A 16819-nucleotide genomic window follows, 5' to 3' on the forward strand; every position below is an offset into this window, starting at 1 on the left:
AGGATCCTGCCAGGTGTGTACGGGGTTTCACAGAGGATCAGGATCCTGCATGTGTGTACGGGGTTTTCACAATATCTCAGGATCCTGCCAGGTGTGTACAGGGTTTCACATAGGATCAGGATCCTGACAGGTGTGTACGGGGTTTTCACAGTATATCAGGATCCTGCCAGGTGTGTATTGGAGTTTCACCATTTATCAGGATCTTGCCAGGTGTGTATGGGGGTTTCACAGTTTATCAGGATCCTGTCATGATTGTATGTGGGTTTCACAGTTTATCAGGATCCTGCCAGGTGTGTCTGGGGTTTTCACAGTGGAGCAGGATCCTGCCAGGTGTGTATGGGATTTCACAGTTTATCAGGATCCTGCCAGGTGTGTATGGGGTTTTCACAGTGTATCAGGATCTGCCAGGTGTGCATGGAGTTTCACAGTGTATCATGATCCAGCCAGGTGTGTATGTGGCTTTCACAGAGTATCAGGATCTGCCATGTGTGTACGGAGTTTCACAGTGGACCAGGATCCTGAGAGGTGTGTATGGGGTTTTCACAGTGTATCAGGATCTGCAAGGTGTTTACGTGGTTTTAACAGTGCACCAGGATCCTGCCAGATGTGTCTGGGGTTTCACAGTGTATCAGGATCCTTCCAGGTGTGTATGGGGGTTTCACAGTGGATCAGGATACTGCCAGGTGTGCCTATGCTTTCACAGTATATCAGGATCCTGCCGGATGTGAATGGGATTTTCACAGTGTATCAGGATCCTGCCAGGTGTGTCTGGGGTTTCACAGTGTATCGGGATCCTGCCTGGTGTGTATGGGGTTTCACAGTGGATCAGGATCCTGCCAGGTGTGTATGGGGTTTCACAGAGCATCAGGATCCTGCCAGGTGTGTATGGGGTTTCACAGTGCATCAGGATCCTGCCAGGTGTGTATGGGGTTTCACAGTGTATCAGGATCCTGCCAGGTGTGTATGGGGGTTTCACAGTGGATCAGGATCCTGCCAGGTGTGTATGGGTTTTCACAGTGGATCAGGATCCTGCCACGTGTGTATGGGGTTTCACTGTGTATCAGGATCCTTCCAGGTGTGTATGGGGTTTCACAGTGCATCAGGATCCTGCCACGTGTGTATGGGGTTTCACAGTGCACCTGTTTCCTGCCAGGTGTGTGTGGGGTTTCACAGTGTATCAGGATTCTGCCGGGTGTGTATGGGGGATTCAAAGTGGATCAGGATCCTGCCAGGTGTGTATGGGGATTCACAGTGCATCAGGATCCTGCCAGGTGTGTACGGGGTTTCAGAGTGTATCAGCATCCTGCCAGGTGTGTATGGGGGTTTCACAGTGGATCAGGATCCTGCCTGGTGTGTATGGGGTTTCACAGTGTATCAGGATCCTGCCACGTGTGTATGGGCTATCACAGTGTATCAGGATCCTGCCACGTGTGTATGGGGTTTTCACAGTGTATCAGGATCCTTCCAGGTGTGTATGGGTGTTTCACAGTGGATCAGGATCCTGCCAGTTGTGTATGGGGTTTCACAGTGCATCAGGATCCTGCCACGTGTGTATGGAGTTTCACATTGTATCAGGATCCTTCCAGGTGTGTATGGGGTTTCACAGTGTATCAGGATCCTGCCAGATGTGAATGGGGTTGCACTGTGCATCAGGATCCTGCCGGGTGTGTACGGGGATTTCACAATGTATCAGGATGCTGCCAGGTGAGTATGGGGATTTCACAGTTTATCTGGATCCTGCCAGGTTTGTATGGGGGTTTCACAGTGCACCAGGATCCTGCCAGATGTGTCTGGGGTTTCACAGTGTATCAGGATCCTTCCAGGTGTGTATTGGGGTTTCACAGTGGATCAGGATCCTGCCAGGTGTGTATGGGGTTTCGCAGTGTATCAGGATCCTGCCGGATGTGAATGGGGTTTTTACAGTGTATCAGGATCCTTTCGTGTGTGTTTGGGGTTTCACAGTGTATCGTGATCCTGCCAGGTGTGTATGGGGGTTTCACAGTGTATCGGGATCCTGCCATGTGTGTATAGGGTTTTCACAGTGGTTCAGGATCCTGACACGTGTGTTTGGGGGTTTCACAGTGAATCATGGTCTTTCCAGGTGTGTATCGGGTTTTCGCAGTGTATCAGGATCCTGCCAGGAGTGTATGGGGGTTTCACAGCGGTTCAGCATCCTGCCAGGTGTGTTTGGGGGTTTCACAATGTATCATGATCCTTCCAGGTGTATATCGGGTTTTCACAGCGGTTCAGTATCCTGCCAGGTGTGTATGGGGGTTTCACAGTGTATCATGATCCTTCCAGGTGTGTATTGGGTTTTCACAGTGTATCAGGAACCTGCCAGGAGTGTATGGGGGTTTCACAGTGGATCAGGATCATGCCAGGTGTGTTTGGGGTTTCACAGTGCATCAGGATCCTGCCACGTGTGTATGGGGTTTCACAGTGTATCAGGATCCTGCCAGATGTGAATGGGGTTGCACTGTGCATCAGGAACCTGCCAGGTGTGTATGGGGTTTTCACAGTGTATCAGGATCCTTCCAGGTGTGTCCGGGGGTTTCACAGATTATCAGGATCCTGCCACGACTGTATGGGGGTTTCACAGTTCATCAGGATCCTGCCAGGTGTGTTTGGGGTTTCACAGAGGATCAGGATCCTGCCAGGTGTGTACGGGGTTTTCACAATAAATCAGGATCCTGCCAGGTGTGTACGGGGTTTCGCAGAGCATCAGGATCCTGCCAGGTGCGTACGGGGTTTTCACAATATATCAGGATCCTGCCAGGTGAGTATGGGGGTTTCACAGTTTATCTGTACCCTGCCAGGTGTGTATGGGGGTTTCACAGTTTATCAGGATCATGCCAGTTGTGTATGGGGGGTTCACAGTATATCAGGACCTGCCAGGTGTGTATGGGGGTTTCACAGTGGATCAGGATCCTGCCAGGTGTGTACGGGGTTTCACAGTGTATCAGGATCCTGCCGGATGTGAATGTGGTTTTCGCAGTGTATCAGGATCCTGCCGTGTGTGTTTGGGGTTTCACAGTGTATCGTGATCCTGCCAGGTGTGTATGGGGGTTTCACAGTGTATCGGGATCCTGCCATGTGTGTATGGGGTTTTCACAGTGGTTCAGGATCCTGCCAGGTGTGTAAGGGGGTTTCACAGTGCATCATGATCCTTCCAGGTGTGTATCGGTTTTTCACAGCGGTTCAGGATCCTGCCAGGTGTGTATGGGGGTTTCACAGTGTATCAGGAACCTGCCAGGAGTGTATGGGGGTTTCACAGTGGATCTGGATCCTGCCAGGTGTGTTTGGGGTTTCACAGTGCATCAGGATCCTGCCACGTGTGTATGGGGTTTCACAGTGTATTAGGATCCTGCCAGATGCGAATGGGGTTGCACTGTGCATCAGGAACCTGCCAGGTGCATATGGGGACTTCACAGTGTATCAGGATCCTGCCAGGTGTGTACGGGGGTTTCACAGATTATCAGGATCCTGCCAGGTGTGTATGGGGGTTTCACAGTTCATCAGTATCCTGCCAGGTGTGTATGGGGTTTCACAGAGGATCAGGATCCTGCCACGTGTGTACGGGGTTTTCACAATATATCAGGATCCTGCCAGGTGTGCACGGGTTTTCGCAGAGCATCAGGATCCTGCCAGGTGCGTACGGGGTTTTCACAATATATCAGGATCCTGCCAGGTGAGTATGGGGGTTTCACAGTTTATCTGTAGCCTGCCAGGTGTGTATGGGGGTTTCACAGTTTATCAGTATCCTGCCAGGTGTGTACGGGGGTTTCACAGATTATCAGGTTCCTGCCTGGTGTGTATGGGGGTTTCACAGTTCATCAGGATCCTGCCAGGTGCATATGGGGTCTTCACAGTGGAAAAGGATCCTGCCAGGTGTGTACGGGGTTTCACAGAGGATCAGGATCCTGCATGTGTGTACGGGGTTTTCACAATATCTCAGGATCCTGCCAGGTGTGTACAGGGTTTCACATAGAATCAGTATCCTGCCAGGTGTGTACGGGGTTTTCACAGTATATCAGGATCCTGCCAGGTGTGTATTGGAGTTTCACCATTTATCAGGATCTTGCCAGGTGTGTATGGGGGTTTCACAGTTTATCAGGATCCTGTCATGATTGTATGGGGGTTTCACAGTTTATCAGGATCCTGCCAGGTGTGTCTGGGGTTTTCACAGTGGAGCAGGATCCTGCCAGGTGTGTATGGGATTTCACAGTTTATCAGGATCCTGCCAGGTGTGTATGGGGTTTTCACAGTGTATCAGGATCTGCCAGGTGTGCATGGAGTTTCACAGTGTATCATGATCCAGCCAGGTGTGTATGTGGCTTTCACAGAGTATCAGGATCTGCCATGTGTGTACGGAGTTTCACAGTGGACCAGGATCCTGAGAGGTGTGCATGGGGTTTTCACAGTGTATCAGGATCTGCAAGGTGTTAACGTGGTTTTAACAGTGCACCAGGATCCTGCCAGATGTGTCTGGGGTTTCACAGTGTATCAGGATCCTTCCAGGTGTGTATGGGGGTTTCACAGTGGATCAGGATACTGCCAGGTGTGTCTATGCTTTCACAGTATATCAGGATCCTGCCGGATGTGAATGGGATTTTCACAGTGTATCAGTATCCTGCCAGGTGTGTCTGGGGTTTCACAGTGTATTGGGATCCTGCCTGGTGTGTATGGGGTTTCACAGTGGATCAGGATCCTGCCAGGTGTGTATGGGGTTTCACAGTGCATCAGGATCCTGCCAGATGTGTATGGGGTTTCACAGTGCATCACGATCCTGCCAGGTGTGTATGGGGTTTCACAGTGTATCAGGATCCTGCCAGGTGTGTATGGGGGTTCACAGTGGATCAGGATCCTGCCAGGTGTGTATGGGGTTTCACAGTGGATCAGGATCCTGCCACGTGTGTATGGGGTTTCACTGTGTATCAGGATCCTTCCAGGTGTGTATGGGGTTTCACAGTGCATCAGGATCCTGCCACGTGTGTATGGGGTTTCACAGTGCACCTGTTTCCTGCCAGGTGTGTGTGGGGTTTCACAGTGTATCAGGATTCTGCCGGGTGTGTATGGGGGATTCAAAGTGGATCAGGATCCTGCCAGGTGTGTATGGGGATTCACAGTGCATCAGGATCCTGCCAGGTGTATACGGGGTTTCAGAGTGTATCAGCATCCTGCCAGGTGTGTATGGGGGTTTCACAGTGGATCAGGATCCTGCCAGGTGTGTATGGGGTTTCACAGTGTATCAGGATCCTGCCACGTGTGTATGGGCTATCACAGTGTATCAGGATCCTGCCACGTGTGTATGGGGTTTTCACAGTGTATCAGGATCCTTCCAGGTGTGTATGGGTGTTTCACAGTGGATCAGGATCCTGCCAGTTGTGTATGGGGTTTCACAGTGCATCAGGATCCTGCCACGTGTGTATGGAGTTTCACAGTGTATCAGGATCCTTCCAGGTGTGTATGGGGTTTCACAGTGTATCAGGATTCTGCCGGGTGTGAATGGGGTTGCACTGTGCATCAGGAACCTGCCAGGTGTGTACGTGGTCATCACAGTGTAGCCGGATCCTGCCAGGTGTGTACGGGGGTTTCACAGTTCATCAGGATCCTGCCAGGTGTGTATGGGGTTTCACAGAGGATCAGGATCCTGCCAGGTGTGTACGGCGTTTTCACAATTTATCAGGATCCGGCCAGGTGTGTACAGGGTTTCACAGAGCATCAGGATCCTGCCGGGTGTGTACGGCGATTTCACAATGTATCAGGATGCTGCCAGGTGAGTATGGGGATTTCACAGTTTATCTGGATCCTGCCAGGTGTGTATGGGGGTTTCACAGTGCACCAGGATCCTGCCAGATGTGTCTGGGGTTTCACAGTGTATCAGGATCCTTCCAGGTGTGTATTGGGATTTCACAGTGGATCAGGATCCTGCCAGGTGTGGATGGGGTTTCGCAGTGTATCAGGATCCTGCCGGATGTGAATGGGGTTTTTACAGTGTATCAGGATCCGTTCGTGTGTGTTTGGGGTTTCACAGTGTATCGTGAACCTGCCAGGTGTGTATGGGGGTTTCACAGTGTATCGGGTTCCTGCCATGTGTGTATGGGGTTTTCACAGTGGTTCAGGATCCTGACACGTGTGTTTGGGGGTTTCACAGTGAATCATGATCTTTCCAGGTGTGTATCGGGTTTTCGCAGTGTATCAGGATCCTGCCAGGAGTGTATGGGGGTTTCACAGCGGTTCAGCATCCTGCCAGGTGTGTTTGGGGGTTTCACAATGTATCATGATCCTTCCAGGTGTGTATCGGGTTTTCACAGCGGTTCAGTATCCTGCCAGGTGTGTATGGGGGTTTCACAGTGTATCATGATCCTTCCAGGTGTGTATTGGGTTTTCACAGTGTATCAGGAACCTGCCAGGAGTGTATGGGGGTTTCACAGTGGATCAGGATCATGCCAGGTGTGTTTGGGGTTTCACAGTGCATCAGGATCCTGCCACGTGTGTATGGGGTTTCACAGTGTATCAGGATCCTGCCAGATGTGAATGGGGTTGCACTGTGCATCAGGAACCTGCCAGGTGTGTATGGGGTTTTCACAGTGCATCAGGATCCTTCCAGGTGTGTACGGGGGTTTCACAGATTATCAGGATCCTGCCACGTCTGTATGGGGGTTTCACAGTTCATCAGGAGCCTGCCAGGTGTGTTTGGGGTTTCACAGAGGATCAGGATCCTGCCAGGTGTGTACGGGGTTTTCACAATAAATCAGGATCCTGCCAGGTGTGTACGGGGTTTCGCAGAGCATCAGGATCCTGCCAGGTGCGTACGGGGTTTTCACAATATATCAGGATCCTGCCAGGTGAGTATGGGGGTTTCACAGTTTATCTGTACCCTGCCAGGTGTGTATGGGGGTTTCACAGTTTATCAGGATCATGCCAGTTGTGTATGGGGGGTTCACAGTATATCAGGACCTGCCAGGTGTGTATGGGGTTTTCACAGTGGATCAGGATCCAGCCAGGTGTGTATGGGGTTTTCACAGTGCACCAGGATCCTGCCAGATGTGTTTGGGGTTTCACATTGTATCAGGAACCTTCCAGGTGTGCACGGGGGTTTTACAGTGTATCAGGATCCTGCCAGGTGTGTATGGGGTTTCACAGTGTATCGGGATCCTGCCAGGTGTGTATGGGGGTTTCACAGTGTATCGGGATCCTGCCAGGTGTGTATGGGGTTTTCACAGTGGTTTAGAATCCTGCCAGGTGTGCATGGGGGTTTCACAGTGTATCATGATCCTTCCAGGTGTGTATCAGGATTTCACAGTGTATCAGGATCATGCCAGGTGTGGATGGGGGTGTCACAGTGGATCAGGATCCTGCCATGTGTGTATGGGGTTTCACAGTGTATCAGGATCCTTCCAGGTGTGTATGGGGTTTCACCGTTTATCAGGATCCTGCCAGGTGTGTATGGGGGATTCACAGTCTATCAGGATCCAGCCAGGTGTGTATGGGGGTTTCACAGTTTATCAGGATCCTGAGAGGTGTGTATGGGGTTTTCACAGTGGATCAGGGTCCTGCCAGGTGTGTATGGGTGTTTCACAGTGTATCAGGATCTGCAAGGTTTGTTTGGGGTTTTCACAGTGCACCAGGATCCTGCCCGATGTGTCTGGGGTTTCACAGTGTATCAGGATCCTTCCAGGTGTGTATGGGGGTTTCACAGTGGATCAAGATCCTGCCAGGTGTGTGCGGAGTTTCACAGTGTATCAGGATCCTGCCGGATGTGAATGGGGTTTTCACAGTGTATCAGGATCCTGCCAGGTGTGTATGGGGATTCACAGTGTATCAGGATGCTGCCAGGTGTGTACGGGGTTTCAGAGTGCATCAGCATCCTGCCAGGTGTGTATGGGGGTTTCACAGTGGATCAGGATCCTGCCAGGTGTGTATGGGGTTTCACAGTGTATCAGGATCCTGCCACGTGTGTATGGGCTATCACAGTGTATCAGGATCCTGCCACGTGTGTATGGGGTTTTCACAGTGTATCAGGATCCTTCCAGGTGTGTATGGAGTTTCACAGTGTATCAGGATCCTTCCAGGTGTGTATGGGGTTTCACAGTGTATCAGGATCCTGCCAGATGTGAATGGGGTTGCACTGTGCATCAGGAACCTGCCAGGTGTGTACGTGGTCATCACATTGTAGCCGGATCCTGCCAGGTGTGTACGGGGGTTTCACAGTTCATCAGGATCCTGCCAGGTGTGTATGGGGTTACACAGAGGATCAGGATCCTGCCAGGTGTGTGCGGGGTTTTCACAATATATCAGGATCCGGCCAGGTGTGTACGGGGTTTCACAGAGCATCAGGATCCTGCCGGGTGTGTATGGGGATTTCACAATGTATCAGGATGCTGCCAGGTGAGTATTTGGATTTCACAGTTTATCTGAATCCTGCCAGGTGTGTATGGGGGTTTCACAGTGCACCAGGATCCTGCCAGATGTCTCTGGGGTTTCACAGTGTATCAGGATCCTTCCAGGTGTGTATTGGGGTTTCACAGTGGATCAGGATCCTGCCAGGTGTGTATGCAGTTTCACAGTGTATCAGGATCCTGCCGGATGTGAATGAGGTTTTTACAGTGTATCAGGATCCTGCCGTGTGTGTTTGGGGTTTCACAGTGTATCGTGATCCTGCCAGGTGTGTATGGGGGTTTCACAGTGTATCGGGATCCTGCCATGTGTGTATGGGGTTTTCAAAGTGGTTCAGGATCCTGACAGGTGTGTATGGGAGTTTCACAGTGAATCAATCATGATTTTTCCAGGTGTGTATCGGGTTTTCGCAGTGTATCAGGATCCTGCCAGGAGTGTATGGGGGTTTCTCAGCGGTTCAGCATCCTGCCAGGTGCGTATGGGGGTTTCACAATGTATCATGATCCTTCCAGGTGTGTATCGGGTTTTCACAGCGGTTCAGGATCCTGCCAGGTGTGTATGGGGATTTCACAGTGCATCCTGATCCTTCCAGGTGTGTATTGGGTTTTCACAGTGTATCAGGAACCTGCCAGGAGTGTATGGGGGTTTCACAGTGGATCAGGATCATGCCAGGTGTGTTTGGGGTTTCACAGTGCATCAGGATCCTGCCACGTGTGTATGGGGTTTCACAGTGTATCAGGATCCTGCCAGATGTGAATGGGGTTGCACTGTGCATCAGGAACCTGCCAGGTGTGTATGGGGTCTTCACAGTGGATCATGATCCTGCCAGGTGTGTGCGGGGTTTCACAGTGTATCAGGATCCTGCCGGATGTGAATGGGGTTTTCACAGTGTATCAGGATCCTGCCAGGTGCGTACGGGGTTTTCACAATATATCAGGATCCTGCCAGGTGAGTATGGGGGTTTCACATTGTATCTGTACCCTGCCAGGTGTGTGCGGGGTTTCACAGTGTATCAGGATCCTGCCGGATGTGAATGGGGTTTTCACAGTGTATCAGGATCCTGCCAGGTGCGTACGGGGTTTTCACAATATATCAGGATCCTGCCAGGTGAGTATGGGGGTTTCACATTTTATCTGTACCCTGCCAGGTGTGTATGGGGGTTTCACAGTTTATCAGGACCTGCCAGGTGTGTATGGGGTTTTCACAGTGGATCAGGATCCTGCCAGGTGTGTATGGGGTTTTCACAGTGCACCAGGATCCAGCCAGATGTGTCTGGGGTTTGACATTGTATCAGGAACCTTCCAGGTGTGTATGGGGGTTTCACAGTGTATCAGGATCCTGCCAGGTGTGTATGGGGTTTCACAGTGTATCGGGATCCTGCCAGGTGTGTATGGGGGTTTCACATTGTATCGGGATCCTGCCAGGTGTGTATGGGGTTTTCACAGTGGTTTAGAATCCTGCCAGGTGTGTATGGGGGTTTCACAGTGTATCATGATCCTTCCAGGTGTGTATCGGGTTTTCACAATGTATCAGGATCATGCCAGGTGTGGATGGGGGTGTTACTGTGGATCAGGATCCTGCCATGTGTGTATGGGGTTTCACAGTGTATCAGGATCCTTCCAGGTGTTTATGGGGTTTCACCGTTTATCAGGATCCTGCCAGGTGTGTATGGGGGATTCACAGTCTATCAGGATCCAGCCAGGTGTGCATGGGGGTTTCACAGTTTATCAGGATCCTGCCAGGTGTTTATGGGGTTTTTACAGTGGATCAGGGTCCTGCCAGGTGTGTATGGGTGTTTCACAGTGTATCAGGATCTGCAAGGTTTGTTTGGGGTTTTCACAGTGCACCAGGATCCTGCCAGATGTGTCTGGGGTTTCACAGTGTATCAGGATCCTTCCAGGTGTGTATGGGGGTTTCACAGTGGATCATGATCCTGCCAGGTGTGTGCGGGGTTTCACAGTGTATCAGGATCCTGCCGGATGTGAATGGGGTTTTCACAGTGTATCAGGATCCTGCCAGGTGTGTATGGGGATTCACAGTGTATCAGGATCCTGCCAGGTGTGTATGGGGGTTTCACATTGTATCATGTTCCTTCCAGGTGTGCATCGGGTTTTCGCAGTTTTTCAGCATCCTGCCAGGAGTGTAAGGGGATTTCACAGTGGTTCCGGATCCTGACAGGTGTGTATGGGGGTTTCACAGTGTATCATGATCCTTAAAGGTGTGTATCGGGTTTTCACAGCGGTTCAGGATTCTGCCAGGTGTGTATGGGGGTTTCACAGTGTATCATGATCCTTCCAGGTGTGTATCGGGTTTTCACAGTGTATCAGGATCCTGCCAGGAGTGTATGGGGGTTTCACAGTGGTTCAGGATCCTGCCAGGTGTGTATGGGGGTTTCACAGTGTAGCATGATCCTTCCAGGGATGTATCTGGTTTTCACAGTGTATCAGGATCCTGCCAGGAGTGTATGGGGGTTTCACAGTGGATCAGGATCCTGCCAGGTGTGTTTGGGGTTTCACAGTGCATCAGGATCCTGGCACGTGTGTATGGGGTTTCACAGTGTATCAGGATCCTGCCAGATGTGAATGGGGTCGCACTGTGCATCAGGAACCTGCTAGGTGTGTACGGGGCTTTCACAGTGTATCAGGATCCTGCCAGGTGTGTACGGCGGTTTCACAGATTATCAGGATCCTGCCAGATGTGTATGGGGTTTCCCAGTGTATCAGGATCCTGCCGGATGTGAATGGGGTTTTCACAGTGTACCAGGATCCTGCCAGTTGGGTCTGGGGTTTCACAGTGTATCAGGATCCTACCAGGTGTGCATGGGTTTTTCACAGAGGATCAAACAAAGAACAAAGACCAAAGATAATTACAGCACAGGAACAGGCCCTTCGGCCCTCCAAGCCTGCGCCGATCCAGATCCTCTCTCGAAACATGTCGCCTATTTTCTAAGGTTCTGTATCTCTTTTCTTCGTGCCCATTCATGTATCTGTCTAGATACATCTTAAAAGACTCCATCGTGCCCGCGTCTACCACCTCCGCTGGCAACGCGTTCCAGGTGCCCACCACCCTCTGCGTAAATAACTTTCCACGCATATCCCCCCTAAACATTTCCCCTTTCACTTTGAACTCGTGTCCTCTAGTAATTGAAACCCCCACTCTGGGAAAAAGCCTCTTGCTATCCACCCTGTCTCTACCTCTCATGATTTTGTACACCTCAATCAGGTCCCCCCTCAACCTCCGTCTTTCTAATGAAAATAATCCTAATCTACTCAACCTCTCTTCATAGCTAGCGCCCTCCATACCAGGCAACATCCTGGTGAACCTCCTCTGAACCCTCTCCAAAGCATCCACATCCTTTTGATAATGTGGCGACCAGAACTGTACGCAGTATTCCAAATGTGGCCGAACCAAAGTCCTATACAACTGTAACATGACCTGCCAACTCTTGTACTCAATGCCCCGTCCGATGAAGGAAAGCATGCCGTATGCCTTCTTGACCACTCTATTTACCTGCGTTGCCACCTTCAGGGAACAGTGGACCTGAACACCCAAATCTCTCTGGACATCAATTTTCCCCAGGACTTTTCCATTTACTGTATAGTTCACTCTTGAATTGGATCTTCCAAAATGCATCACCTCGCATTTGCCCTGATTGAACTCCATCTGCCATTTCTCTGCCCAACTCTCCAATCTATCTATACTCTGCTGTATTCTCTGACAGTCCCCTTCACTATCTGCTACTCCACCAATCTTAGTGTCGTCTGCAAACTTGCTGATCAGTCCACCTACACTTTCCTCCAAATCATTAATGTATATCACAAACAACAGTGGTCCCAGCACGGATCCCTGTGGAACACCACTGGTCACACGTCTCCATTTTGAGAAACTCCCCTCTACTGCTACTCTCTGTCTCCTGTTGCCCAGCCAGTTCTTTATCCATCTAGCTGGTACACCTTGGACCCCAAGCGCCTTCACTTTCTCCATCAGCCTGCCATGGGGAACCTTATCAAACGCCTTACTGAAGTCCATGTATATGACATCGACAGCCCTTCCCTCATCAATCAATTTTGTCACTTCCTCAAAGACTTCTATTAAGTTGGTAAGACATGACCTTCCCTGCACAAAACCATGTTGCCTATCACTGATGAGCCCATTTTCTTCCAAATGGGAATAGATCCTATCCCTCAGTATCTTCTCCAGCAGCTTCCCTACCACTGACGTCAGGCTCACCGGTCTACGATTACCTGGATTATCCCTGCTACCCTTCTTAAACAAGGGGACAACATTAGCAATTCTCCAGTCCTCCGGGACCTCACCCGTGTTTAAGGATGCTGCAAAGATATCTGTTAAGGCCCCAGCTATTTCCTCTCTCGCTTCCCTCAGTAACCTGGGATAGATCCCATCCGGACCTGGGGACTTGTCCACCTTAATGCCCTTTAGAATACCCAACACTTCCTCCCTCCTTATGCCGACTTGACCGAGTGTAATCAAACATCTGTTCCTAACCTCAACATCCGTCATGTCCCTCTCCTCGGTGAATCCCGATGCAAAGTACTCGTTTAGAATCTCACCCATTTTCTCTGAGTCCAAGCATAACATTCCTCCTTTGTCCTTTAGTGGGCCAATCCTTTCTCTAGTTACCCTCTTTCTCCTGATATATGAATAAAAAGCTTTGGGATTTTCCTTAACCCTGTTTGCTAAAGATATTTCATGACCCCTTTTAGCCCTCTTAATTCCTCGTTTCAGATTGGTCCTGCATTCCCGATATTCTTTCAAAGCTTCGTCTTTCATCAGCCGCTTACACCTTATGTATGCTTCCTTTTTCCTCTTAGCTAGTCTCACAATTTCACCTGTCATCCATGGTTCCCTAATCTTGCCATTTCTATCCCTCATTTTCACAGGAACATGTCTCTCCTGAACGCTAATCAACCTCTCTTTAAAAGCCTCCCACATATCACATGTGGATTTACCTTCAAACAGCTGCTCCCAATCTACATTTCCCAGCTCCTGCCGAATTTTGGTATAGTTGGCCTTCCCCCAATTTAGCACTCTTCCTTGAGGACCACTCTCGTCTTTGTCCATGAGTATTTTAAAGCTTACGGAATTGTGATCACTATTCCCAAAGTAGTCCCCTACTGAAACTTAAACAACCTGGCCGGGCTCATTCCCCAACACCAGGTCCAGTATGGCCCCTTCCCGAGTTGGACTATTTACATACTGCTCTAGAAAACCTTCCTGGATGCTCCTTACAAATTCTGCTCCATCTGGACCTCTAACACTAAGCGAATCCCAGTCAATGTTGGGAAAATTAAAATCTCCTATCACCACCACCCTGTTGCTCCTGCATCTTTCCATAATCTGTTTACATATTTGTACCTCTATCTCACGCTCGCTGTTGGGAGGCCTGTAGTACAGCCCCAACATTGTTACCGCACCCTTCCTATTACTGAGTTCTGTCCATATTGCCTCACTGCTCGAGTCCTCCATAGTGCCCTCCTTCAGCACAGCTGTGATATCCTCTTTGACCAGTAATGCAACTCCTCCACCCCTTTTACCTCCCTCTCTATCCCGCCTGAAGCATCGATATCCTGGGATATTTAGTTGCCAATCATGCCCTTCCCTCAACCAAGTCTCAGTAATAGCAATAACATCATACTCCCAGGTACTAATCCAAGCCCTAAGTTCATCTGCCTTACCTACTACACTTCTTGCATTAAAACAAATGCACCTCAGACCACCACTCCCATTGCATTCATCATCTGCTCCCTGCCTGTTCTTCCCCTTAGTCACACTGACTTCATTATCTAGTTCCTTACAGGCTTTTGTTACTACCTCCTTACTGTCAACTGACCTCAATTGGTTCCCATCCCCCTGCCACATTAGTTTAAACCCTCCCCAACAGCGTTAGCAAAAGCACCTCCAAGGACATTGGTTCCAGTCCGGCCCAGGTGTAGACCGTCCAATTTGTAATAGTCCCACCTCCCCCAGAACCGGTCCCAATGTCCCAAAAATCTGAACCCCTCCTTCCTGCACCATCTCTCAAGCCACGCATTCATCCTGACTATTCTTTCATTTTTACTCTGACTATCACGTGGCACTGGTAGTAATCCTGAGATTACTACCTCTGAGGTCCTACTTTTTAACTTGGCTCCTAACTCCCTAAACTCTGCTTGTAGGACCTCATCCCGTTTTTTACCTATATCATTAGTGCCTATGTGCACAATGACAACTGGCTGTTCACCCTCCCCCTTTAGAATGTTCTGCAGCCGATCTGAGACATCCCTGACCCGTGCACCTGGGAGGCAACATACCATTCGGGAGCCTCGTTTTCGACCACAGAACCGCCGATCTACTCCCCTTACAAACGAATCCCCTACGACTATAGCCCTTCCACTCTTTTTCCCGCCCTTCTGAACAGCAGAGCCAGCCACGGTGCCATGGACCTGGCTACTGCTGCCTTCCCCTGGTGAGCCATCTCCCCCAACAGTATCCAAAACGGTATACTTGTTTTGGAGGGAGATGACCGCAGGGGACTCCTGCGCTGCCTTCCTGCTCTTTCTCTGCCTTTTGGTCACCCATTCCCTTTCTTCATCAGCAATCCTAATCTGCGGTGTGACCAATTCACTAAACGTGCTATCCACGACCTCCTCAGCATCGCGCATGCTCCAAAGTGAGTCCATCCGCAGCTCGAGAGCCGTCATGCGGTCTAACAAGAGCTGCAGTTGGACACACTTCCTGCACGTGAAGGAGTCAGGGACATCAGCCATGTCCCTGAGCTCCCACATTCAGCAAGAGGAGCATGATACAGGTCTGAGATCTCCTGCCATTTTTAATCTTAAGCTTAACTTAGTTAAATGAAAAAGGAACGAAAAGTTTTTACCAATCACAATAAAACCAGAGAAATCGAAAAAGCCTTACCTTATAAACACCCCACCGAGTCCTTTTTTTTTTTGGTTAGAGGAGGAGGGCGGGTGGGAGACACGACTAGTGTGGTGTCTCGGGTTCAGAAACCGCCCAAATATATAGTGTTTTACTTACCGAGCAGCCCCCTGGCCTCCGCCGAAAAACAAAAGGAAATTAAATTTACTTTCAAACTGACCTTCCCAGCTGCTCACTCGCTCCTCCCGAAAAAGCTGCTGCAATGAAAGGAAAGTTATTTTAAACCGCCCAAATATAGAGTGTTTTACTTACCCAGCAGCCCCCTGGCCTCTGCCGAAAAACAAAAGGAAATTAAATTTACTTTCAAACTGACCTTCCCAGCTGCTCACTCGCTCCTCCCGAAAAAGCTGCTGCAATGAAAGGAAAGTTATTTTAAACCGCCCAAATATATAGTGTTTTACTTACCCAGCAGCCCCCTGGCCTCCGCCGAAAAACAAAAGGAAATTAAATTTACTTTCAAACTGACTTTCCCAGCTGCTCACTCGCTCCTTCCGAAAAAGCTGCTGCAATGAAAGGAAAGTTATTTTAAACCGCCCAAATATATAGTGTTTTACTTACCGAGCAGCCCCCTGGCCTCCGCCGAAAAACAAAAGGAAATTAAATTTACTTTCAAACTGACCTTCCCAGCTGCTCACTCGCTCCTCCCGAAAAAGCTGCTGCAATGAAAGGAAAGTTATTTTAAACCGCCCAAATATATAGTGTTTTACTTACCCAGCAGCCCCCTGGCCTCCGCCGAAAAACAAAAGGAAATTAAATTTACTTTCAAACTGACCTTCCCAGCTGCTCACTCGCTCCTCCCGAAAAAGCTGCTGCAATGAAAGGAAAGTTATTTTAAACCGCCCAAATATATAGTGTTTTACTTACCCAGCAGCCCCCTGGCCTCCGCCGAAAAACAAAAGGAAATTAAATTTACTTTCAAACTGACTTTCCCAGCTGCTCACTCGCTCCTTCCGAAAAAGCTGCTGCAATGAAAGGAAAGTTATTTTAAACCGCCCAAATATATAGTGTTTTACTTACCCAGCAGCCCCCTGGCCTCCGCCGAAAAACAAAAGGAAATTAAATTTACTTTCAAACTGACCTTCCTAGCTGCTCACTCGCTCCTCCCGAAAAAGCTGCTGCAATGAAAGGAAAGTTATTTTAAACCGCCCAAAAATATAGTGTTTTACTTACCGAGCAGCCCCCTGGCCTCCGCCGAAAAACGAAAGGAAATTAAATTTACTTTCAAACTGACCTTCCCAGCTGCTCACTCGCTCCTCCCGAAAAAGCTGCTGCAATGAAAGGAAAGGTATTTTAAACCGCCCAAATATATAGTGTTTTACTTACCCAGCAGCCCCCTGGCCTCCGCCGAAAAACAAAAGGAAATTAAATTTACTTTCAAACTGACCTTCCCAGCTGCTCACTCGCTCCTCCCGAAAAAGCTGCTGCAATGAAAGGAAAGTTATTTTAAACCGCCCAAATATATAGTGTTTTACTTACCCAG

Source organism: Heterodontus francisci, unplaced genomic scaffold, assembly GCF_036365525.1.
Source record: "Heterodontus francisci isolate sHetFra1 unplaced genomic scaffold, sHetFra1.hap1 HAP1_SCAFFOLD_66, whole genome shotgun sequence".
Classification (NCBI taxonomy): Eukaryota; Metazoa; Chordata; class Chondrichthyes; order Heterodontiformes; family Heterodontidae; genus Heterodontus; species Heterodontus francisci.